Here is a 7,604-nt window from a genome sequence, read left to right as displayed (position 1 = left end):
ATCGGCTCTTCAAGGAAACGAGCCATGATGACTCGTAAAACAGGTTGGAACACAGCTTGAAGTCATGGTATATAAACTCAGATTTTTTTTATCTGAAGACACAGAGCTGCAAACTTCCATCAACAAAGAAAGTTCATACTCTACTTGGAACAACGTTCGAACCGTAAGAAACATCTTTTTTTTGTTATAATTGTTTGTATTGCCATATTGTCGGTGCTGCTTTTGGTATATTGTATGAAAAGTTTTATTTAATGATGATTTCAACACTTGTTCTGTTGCCATTTTTGTTTACCTCACCACTCTGAAGCTGAACAAAACACAGAATAATTATAAAATAACTTTTAATTTATTCATAAAAACATCAATCAGCAATATATTCACCTAGGGCCGTTTTTTTTGTCTCTGCTTACTTTAAGCTGTGTACAACTTTTACTTTATGGCTGTTTGTGATGATGTGCAGATTGGTTATCTGATTTAGTAGAATAAGGAGTGATGAGCGATGTGACAGTTACCGAGGCTTCGTATCGCTTTCTCATCAAAAGCCAACTCCCTTTAAATGCCTTCCCCTCGATAACCCCCGCGTGACGCGTCTACTATGCCCTCTTCTGCCGCACAGCAACACCAGTTACTGTCAGCGGAGCGGATTTTTTTCTGTTTCAGAACAGCTGATGTGAGTTGGTTCAATCAACTCAGAGTAAGTTCACGCGCGTGCACCACCACAATAAAAAGGCAGCATGAATGGAGCCATGATACTACGATTCACCATGGTAACTACCACAAACAAACTGGTCGACGGAAATACAGCGAGTTAAAAAAAAAAGAGAGAATTTGCGTGGGAGAAAATTGCTGCTGGAGTAAATGCGTTAGTTCCAATGTAGTGTATTAATATCATATTTAATCATAAGTATAATATTACTGGTGAAATGGTATTGAACCTATAATCTCTTTCGTTTACGGCTGTCCTCGACAATAGAAATTCTTAGTCGACTAACACTTATAGGATTTTGTCGACTAATCGATTAGTTGATTTAATTGACAGAGCTGTGCTCTTTGAGAGGTGGTTAAGACTAGAAAAGCACAATATAAATGTAGTTAATTAACCATGTGTAAAACTGAGTTTCTCCACAATTAATCCTGCAAAAGCACCACTTTAAATCTTGTGTTTACCATAAATGTGCTCAGAAGTTTCTTGGAAATTAGTAATTAAGCATGAATAAGCATAAAAAATGACTAATTGACTAAAGAAATCTTAGTCGACTAAGACCAAAACGACCGATTAGTCGACTAATCGACTAAGAGGTGGCAGCCCTATACTGCGCACAAAAAAGTAGGCCTACTAATCCAATTCTGAGGCTGCAGCGCCATCATTAATGTATATGTTTACAATGATAATAGAGCAGGGGTGTTCAACGTTTTCTAAGCCAAGGACTTAGTCTTGTGTTAAATAAAATGTATGAAATTGTTAAAAATGTCAATCACAAATTCCCAGAGCCCTGATATTGCTTGTTTTGTTTCGACTAACAGTCAAAAATAACGTTAAATCAAACAATAAAAAGTTGTAATAAATAATTTGAAAAGAGAGTCAAAATTGATTAAAAAATGGATTAAGTACATGAAGTGCACTGTGCCTAGACACCTCTGTATGTGGAATGAGTCCAGGAGTTTAGCAGGGGAGGATAAGGTGTGCCTGCTACAGTAACTTCCTCATTTTTGAGAAAATGCAAACGAGGAAATCTTAATGCTTAAATAATGGCAAGGTGCCACTTTGAGGCATGGTGCCACTTACAAAGCACTTACTGGGCTAGCTCCAACCTATCTTTCCGACCTATTGAAACCATATGTCCCCCCCCAAGGTCACTCAGGTCAGCTGACCAGTTGTTCCTTGTGGTCCCAAGAACAACGTTGCAGAACAGGGGAGACCGCACCTTTGCAGAAGTAGCCCCTAAACTCTGGAATCAATTGCCTCTACATATCAGCCTGACTCCTACATTGTCTGTTTTTAAATCCTGTCTAAAAACATATTTTTATTCTCAGGCTTTAACACTTTACAATAGATTGCATATATATTGGGTGTTGTTTGGCTCCAGGGGGCCATGAGAAAAATATTTCCTTTGAAGGGGAGCTGTGGTCAAAAGAAGTGTGGCAGCGACTAACCTATATACAACAAATACGCCATGTTGCAAAGTCCTTTTTGTTTCATAACCAAAACTATAAACTATTACATTGTACTCAAGTCAACCAATGAGGGTTAATTCAAACTCACATTAACAGTTCACCTTTGCACCACCAGATGGCATTAAAGCATCGTGGAAAAAACACCCTCAACAATTCCTGTACTGAGATACTAAAGCACGTGTGAGATTATGAAAGGACCGCTGGCTGATATGGCCTAACTATAATAAATTTGTATAAGAATATCTTTCCAATAGACATTCATCAAATTAATATTAAATGTTCTGCTCTGAATAATAAGTGTTAAAAACTGCATTAGGAAAATACATTGTTTTCAATTTGCTTGCAATATTGTGTAAAATAATACATTATTATTGACAGAGACCCAAATTTAAAATTTAGTCCTGGATGTCTGAGGGACCCAATGCTCATGGACGCTTATTTAACCACCATAGTATTATGGTAATAATATAATTATAATAACTAGTCCACTTTTAATATTGGGCAGAAACGTTGAAATAATAACATTTATAGAACATCAGTATATCCTCTCAAACCTGTTTCCCAAACCTGGATTCATAATGTCAAACTAACATTAACCATTAGTGGCTGAGTTACTAACTGACTGACTTTAAGAGAAAAGAAAAAACAACACTTTTAAAGACCTGTTATGGAGAAACCCACATCTGAATGACTTTGTTTTCTTGGCATGTCATTGTGTTATGTTTGTACTTCTGTTTCTCTGTAAGCGTGCTGTGTCCCTAACGTACAGTTTGTGACAAATAATTTCCCCTTGTGCAGCGTTTTCCCTGCGATTATAAGGTTTAGGTGCAGCACCCGAGTCATTTTGGGCAGCACCTAATGAATGTAACTAAAAGACTTTTCTCACATCTAATAACTGTAGTTGGACTTTCTTTAGCAAGTTTTGTCTTAACTCTGCTGTTGTCTTTGGGTCAAATGTGACCCATTTTCAAAAGGTTTCTATATCAGAAATTTGGGTTTCTTTCAACCAAATTTTCAACAAAAACAAGTAATGTGGATGGTTCACTACAACGCTCTTGACAAGTAAAATAAATGATCAGTTTGCTACTTTCATTGAATTTGGGTGTTTAATTCAATTTTATAGCATTTGAAAAAAAAAAAGATAAAATAACGTTGAAAAAAGTGACAAAAATGTTGGAAAAAGGCTTCAAAAAGGCAGGAAAAATCCCACTAAAATGTCAAAAGGCGCAGAAAAAAGTTGATAAAAACATCAGAAAATTTGGATAAAAGTGACAAAAATGTTGACCCAGAAAAACCAAAATAATTGAGTGTTTTTTTTTTTATTTATGATCTGCTCTAGCTTTTCAAACATATTAAGACACAGATATGGTGATAATAACAGCTCAAAATGATGTGAAAAAGAGACACAAAACTACCACAAAGGGACACAAACCCACTGCAAAGAGACGCAAAAAAAACACATAAAAACACAAAAACGTGGGGAAATGGATTTTTTTTTATACCTTGAAAAATTTAACATTTTCTTTTGGAAGGACGCCTATCCCCTATAATATATATATATTGCATTGTGTATGTATGTATCGCTAGATACTCTAGATGACTGCTCTCTGTTGAACTGTGGCTTTTCTGTTGTTTCATAATTGTTAATAATTAATATTCAGATAGAAGTGAAGTACGTTATCATAGCATTTTAACAGGCAGGCAGGTTTGGGTGTTATCATTCACTTTGACCAAACTGCTTCTCAGACAGCAACGTTTTTATGATTTTCAGGTAAACATTTATTTTTTTTGAAAATGGCTAAATTTGCTTTAAGAGGTAAAGTCTTAACTGCATAAAACCAGTGTTTTAAAAGCATTTCAGTGACTTCATTATTTAGTTCAAAGTTAACATTCTTATTTCATAGCATGTGCTATAAAGTCAAGTTTGATTTTTAATAAATTAAAGGGTGCATAAAGAAGTGGCCATGTACAGTAGGAAACCTTTTCACTTTCATTTTGGGGTGGTGATGGTGCAGTGGATATGACACATGCCTTTGGTGTGGGAGATCTGGGTTCAACTCCCACTATGATACATCAACCAAAGTGTGACACATATAGCAATTATAAGTCAGCTAAATGACATGTAATATTCATAACTATCAATTTATTAATCAAAACTTGTTCTATGTGCAGATGGCTGGCATGTGTTGGATGGCTGTGGTGCTGGCCTTCAGCCTGTCTCTTGGAAACACTGAGGCTATGAAGCTGGATGAGGTCCAAACAATTGTAAACTTCATCCGGAACAAGTGAGTCAATTTCTTTTGCTAATTGTTGGAAGTACAGAAAAGTTCAGTATTTAAAAAAAAGAGTTATTGATGAATAAAGTTGATGAGACTGTAAGTCACCACAAGGTTTCAATCAACAACAACAGATGAAGACTGAAATCTGTTTTAATATTAATAACATGAACTCAGATATTGAAATCTATGTTCCCTGGGAGGGGCAGTTTATGTTTATGAATCATTTTAACATTTGAGTGATTGCATTATGGAAGAGGTTCTAGCTATAATTAATGTTGTATAAACTAAAATGCAGCCTTTAAATGCATTAACTAACCCTGCACCCATCTGTGGCCCATGGGCGTGCTGGTCTTACAGGGAGGTGTGTTCAGGTACATTCTGGGAGTATTGCTATCTTGAGGCAGGTGGAAGTGATCGCGCCATTGACCAACAGAAACCTGGTCTAAAGTCAATAACGCAGCATTTCATTGTTATTTTAACAGTAAATTAGTAAAATGCGCCTATGTTTGTGCACAGCATGAGCAAACTATGCTTGTTAAACACACAGGGACATGCAGCAGCACACAAACATTAAAAATAAAAAGCAAATCCTCCATCATAACAGCACCTCAAAACACACCTATGAATTAATGAAGACACTATGTACAACCCTTTAGAACCAGGCGCCTGTCGCACAAACCTTTTTTTCTGCCGTTAAACTAGCAAAAGTGGATTCACCTGCACCAGGCCCTTCACCCCGTGCTCTTAGATTGTTAAAATAGGGCCCTAAATGTTGTTTTATCTAGTCTGCTGACCTTTTAGTGAAGTCTCCACTATCTTTGGTTCTATATCTCCTTGGCTGGTTGAGTGATGGAGAGGTCACTATTCATGGTTCTATATCTCTAAAATCAACCTCATCCACTAATCCATCTATGTATTTATTCTTCTACCTATCAATATGTATTCATCTCCAATCCATCAAACTTTGGATCTGTACACTTTGTTTTCTTTGACAGGTACTTCATAGAAAACAAGCAGTTCAGTTTGGCTGTAAACATCCCAGTAAACCAGGACCTGAAAAGACTTCAGGACCTCTTCAACGCTGACATTAATACCACTGTGAAAAACAAGGTTCAAAGTGGGGAAGTGTACAAAGGTACCAATGTGGTTGAAGCATTGCCTCTCAAATTCCCAACAGCAGATGGAAACCAATATACTGATCATGCAGAGGCACGAGTACTGGACAACATAAAACCTTTAGCTGACAGTAGTGAGGGTAAAAGTCTGGTCTTCTATACTTACCTTTCTCCATGTGGCGCCAAGTGTACAAACCCAGTCAATAAAAATAATATCTTAGACAAGATTGGTGGAATTCCCAATGACAGATGGGCAGACAGTGCCTTTGTGTTTTCCAAAGTATTTGAAGGGTACAAAGATCAAAATGGCGTGTTTAATCCCTTTCCTGTAGAAGAAATTAGAGCCACCCTTAGGAGACTTGGAGCAACTTTATTTGGTCGCGACAACATATTCCGTTGTTCCTTCTCAAGTACAGGTCAAATCCGTTGCATCAAGTGCTTCATCAATGGATCTACAGAACCTGTTGATGAGTGTGTTAAAAACTACACATAAATGTGTAAAACCCAACAGGGGCTGTGGTAGAGTTGCCATGGAGTAGAGGAGTTCTGGCCACTACTGTTTTAGGCCCAACTGATGGGAATCAAACACAAACACAACTGGATCCTACTGAAATTACATTTAAAGAAATTGTTTGATTTATGCCTAGCGATGCGCTTTTTTCCTTTAAACTACAGTACAAGCTTAATAAAGTGACACGCTGGGGACACAAACACATCTCAGAAGTTTGCTTTGGTCCAATCATTAAGCAGCATTTTCCTGCACACGAGGTTTTAAGTGATTGTTTACCTTAACACGGACTGATTTTAACTGTAGTGAATTACCAAATGCCTGCTCTTAATGGTTGAGTCTCTTTAAATCAGAGTGTGGTCTAGACTTACTCTATCTGTAAAGTGTCCTGAGATAACTACTATTATAATTAATAATTCAATGACTCTCAGTGGTTTTAGGTTAGGAGGAATGTTCGGTCCTATCCAAATAAAAAACTAAACTAACTGAAATACGGTAGACTGCTGCGGAGTTTAAACAGCCAGACAATTACATGTTTAAGTGTATTATCGTCATTGCCAATACAAACAAAACAATTTACTAAATTAAAAAAGAGATTTGAGATTTTGAACTGAGATTTGGTGAAAAAGTAGGCTGACTCCATTCAACCTAAACAGTTATTGTAACTCAGTTATTGTAACAGTTATTGTAACTCTGAGAATAAAACTAAACAATGTGTATCAACCTCAGTATTTACATGAATCATGTCATTGTACTCAATACTTGTGTAAAGCAAACTGAATCCTCTGATGTTGTGCTCTTTCTGATTAAAGCTTAGCTCAGCATCCACTCTGGTCTGTCTCTGGGTTATTTGGGAACTCCTGCGTAACAATACTGTTATCTGATAAACTGTTTGATCAATGTAAGTTCAACATACTTTACTACCAGTACTACTTCATAGCTTATGAGCTCACATTTAAAGGGAGGAGAGCTGCTACAGCACAAAAACAGAAACAGGTGTAGATGATATAAAAAGATGATTTTGGAGGATGTAAGTTGTTTAGCTGTTGGACTGTGTTGCATTATACAGGGAGGTGTCTCTGTTGCACTATACAACATTACAGTAAACCATGCAACACTATGCTACTGTATAATACACCAAACAATACAATAGAATGGTGTAGATTATGTAAAAAGATTATTTTTAAAGTAATTTGTTTTGTGAGTATTTATGGAACCAGTTTTGAGGTGGATGGAAATATGAAATGCACCTAAAACTAAATGAGACATATCTATGTATCTATAATTGCAGGAACGTCTGTCTGTCCGTCTGTCTGTCTGTCTGTCTGTCTGTCTGTCTGTCTGTCTGTCTGTCTGTGTGGGTGTTAAGCGCATATCTTTATCTAATAAATGCAAAAGATATCGTTTAATATATACACTCTCACGCTGAGTGAGCAGTGAGCAGGAGCAGAGAGAGAGAGAGCAGTGGAGCTTTGGCAGATGAAATGTGTGCAAAGTAGCACTACTTTGGACTGTCTTTGACTTTGA

This window comes from Perca flavescens, chromosome 2 (genome assembly GCF_004354835.1).
Source record: "Perca flavescens isolate YP-PL-M2 chromosome 2, PFLA_1.0, whole genome shotgun sequence".
Classification (NCBI taxonomy): Eukaryota; Metazoa; Chordata; class Actinopteri; order Perciformes; family Percidae; genus Perca; species Perca flavescens.
Note: the sequence above shows the minus strand (reverse complement) of the source record.